Below are 3,169 nucleotides of genomic sequence, written 5' to 3'. Positions count from 1 at the left end.
AAAAGTGACTGAAGTCCACAGGGGAAAATCTGTGGCTTTTATAGAAGAATTATTAACAGGCACAGTGAATTTTGTTGAGTTATCAACTTCTTATCAACCACCCAACAAACCCTTTGAGGGAGAGGGGGTCGGGGCCAGGGCAATGGATATTTTTGCTGAAACAAAACTATCACACATTCTGTTGTTTTCACTTCACCAGCTGAATACCTTGAAAGTACCTTTACAGACAACTACTTAAAAGTATTAAAACATAGTTAAAGCCAAAATTTATTATTGTTATGTGAGCAAAACCCCTAATTATCCTTACTCCCTGAAAGCACCCAGTGCTATTGCAGTCCATGCTGACTTTGTCCAGGTTATCCTGACCTGACCATAAGAGACACAGCTTATCTAAGTGATAGTGCCCCAGCAGGATTGTGCAAAAGCCTGGGCAGCCCTGCTGTGACAGCATGCCCACCCCTGCCCTGCTGTGAGCAGGACAGGCTGTGAGCACAGCCCTGCTCTCTGGGACAGGGACTTCACCCAGCAGCACAAACCTCCTGCACATCACGAGGGCCATGGCTAAACCCTGCTGACCCCTGCTTCCCCCTGCTGCCTTCTCTTCCAGCCCCTGTCACTGGTGTGTTTAGCCACAGAGGGGCGCCTGGCAAGGGGGAAGGGGTGAGGCTGGCAGGTGTTACAGATCAAACTCTTGGTTTAACAAAGGTGGACAACGTGCAGGTCACCCAAACAACAAGGGGCTGCATCTTCACCCATGATGGGGCCTCTTTCTCTCATCAGCAGGCATTTTCCCTGTCCCTTTGCAGGCAGCCCCAGAGATCTCTCAGGCTGCTCTTGGCTCCAGGCTTTGTTTCTGAGTTCCACCTTTGTTCCACCTTTGTTTCCTCCAGTCAGGTCATGGAGCTGCTCCATTAGGAATTGGCATAAGGAGGGCTAAGGCAGCCCCAGCACTGGGGGGCTCACACTGGCACTGTGTGGCCCCTGTTTGCTACCAACCTTCTCCTCTGTGGGTGGGAACCAGAGCTGCTGCTGCCCAGCTCACTGTGGAAAGGACTGGATTTGTTTTCTCATCAACAGACCAGTGGCTCCTATCCAAGACAGCTTAGATTTTGTAATGCTGTTTAGCTGGTGGGTTTTCATAATTAGCAGTTGGGATATAATTTATAATGTCTGACAAACAGTGGGGTTTATTCCTAGATCAAGGATTGCATCTGTAGGGCAAAAAAAAAAACAACAAAAAAAAAATTGAAGCATGACAAAGTCTTTGCCACATTTTTACTGGTTCTGTATTCAGGTCCTGATTTTTTTAACCCCTTCCCTTGTAAAACTGGTAGCACATGAGAGAAAGCCAAGCTACTCATTAGAGAGTTCTGCCAGGTCTTTGGAGATTTGGTAAATGTTCTTAAAGGATTTGAGTATAGAACTACCGGCCATGGGTACTTGAGCCTCAGAAGCTACTATGGCATAACTATATGCATCTGTACAGGTTTGGGTTTTTAAAAAAAAAAATCCATCTTGCACGCTGCAAGGACTTGAGGTCAGTGGCAGTACAAGCAGAGAGCTGCTGTGATGGCAATATTAAATGCACAAATGCCTGTATTCTCAAAATTTTAACACTATATCACTGACACATCACAATATAACTCCTCAAAATAAGGGTCCTCACTGCGAGCTGCACCCAGCTGCAAGGGCAGGGTCTCCCCCAAACCACCAGCACTGCAGCCTGGGGCTGCAGAATCTTGTCCCCATCCCTCCCTTTGGCAGCAGATGATGCATTCCTGGTCATCCCAGCCATGCTGCTGCCACAGGGACACCTGTTCTGCTTCAAGGGCCACCTAAACCTGCTGGCAAGGGCCTTGTCTCTAGCAATTTCTTCATAAAACTGGAACCTCTTCTTTTCTAGGGCACTCCTATATACCCCATATACTCACAGCCCTTTTACACTAGTATTACCCTTTACTAGTATTACTCTGAAGGACACCACCTGAATTGAAAAGAGAGAGTAATAAACCCCTCAATCTAAGAAAATTGTGAGGGTGACAGCCAGTTTTGCTGAGCCCAGGACCTGCCCTGGGCAGCACTGCCCTCGGGCTGTGCTCTGCCCCCTCCACAGTGGGGGAGAGGAGCAGAGGCTGACCGAGGGCTCTCCAGTGGGGTGGACACCCAGAGCCCACTGACCCTGCAGTCCCACAGCACTGCTCTGGCTGCCTTGGTGCTTGGTCATGCTCACCCAGGGTCTCCTGCCAGGGTGGTGCTGCTGGGGCTGCTAGAAAACAATGCCCCAAAACTGTCCTCCAGCCTTGGCACGTTGGGAAGAGAAGAGCCCCATGGACTGTCCCAGCTGGAGCTGGAAGTTTGTGCCAGCATTGCCCACAGGGGCCACAAAACACTCTGGATTCTGCTGGACCCAGCCCAAGGTTACCTGAAAAGTCTGTGCTTTCCATCACTGCTCTGTGTGGGTTCCAGGCAAGCAGCAAACCCACCAGCTCATGGCTTTACTGCTGCTGCCAGCTCCCCATCATTCTGCAGTGCAGGTTACCATGGCAGCATTTAAACTGCATAGAATGGTATATTTAGACTTTTCAAACATATTTCTTTTGGTACTAAGGACTTTACTTTTCTCAATTATAAAACTGAAATCCAAACAAGAAAACTCAGGTATGTGCATCCATTGAAGGTGCAAAAGCTGCTGGGGAGAGCAAAACAACACAGTTTTTACAGAATGTTCTCAAGGGTTTTCAAAACCCATTCACCCAGTGTGCATAGTCAGCCTGCAAACACAGCCTTAAGGCAAGCAGAAAACTCCTTCCAGATCTGCTGGAATCCTTTGGGCTCCAGTGCTCAGGGCAGATGAGCTCATCCCTGACCTGTGGTGGGGGCAGGGGGCAGAGCCCTCCTGTTGGTGGCTGCAGTGATGACTCTTGCTGGGCACAGAGGTTGGGGCACCTCACCCAAAGTGCAGAGGTGTGGCTCAGCTTCAGAGCCTTTGGCAGGTGCTGTGCTTGAATAACCCTGCTCAAAGACACCAATTCACAACAGCTTCTGCACGTGGTGCACCAGAAACTGAATGTGCTCTTGGCTCCCTCAGAGCAGCCTTGCCCAGGGACATGAGGTTCAGCTTATTCCCTGAGCTGCTGCTCCCTGCAGCAGCACTGGCCCCTCACAGAGC

The sequence above is a fragment of the Oenanthe melanoleuca genome, chromosome 8 (assembly GCF_029582105.1).
Source record: "Oenanthe melanoleuca isolate GR-GAL-2019-014 chromosome 8, OMel1.0, whole genome shotgun sequence".
In the NCBI taxonomy this organism is placed as follows: domain Eukaryota; kingdom Metazoa; phylum Chordata; class Aves; order Passeriformes; family Muscicapidae; genus Oenanthe; species Oenanthe melanoleuca.
This window is presented reverse-complemented; position numbering follows the sequence as displayed.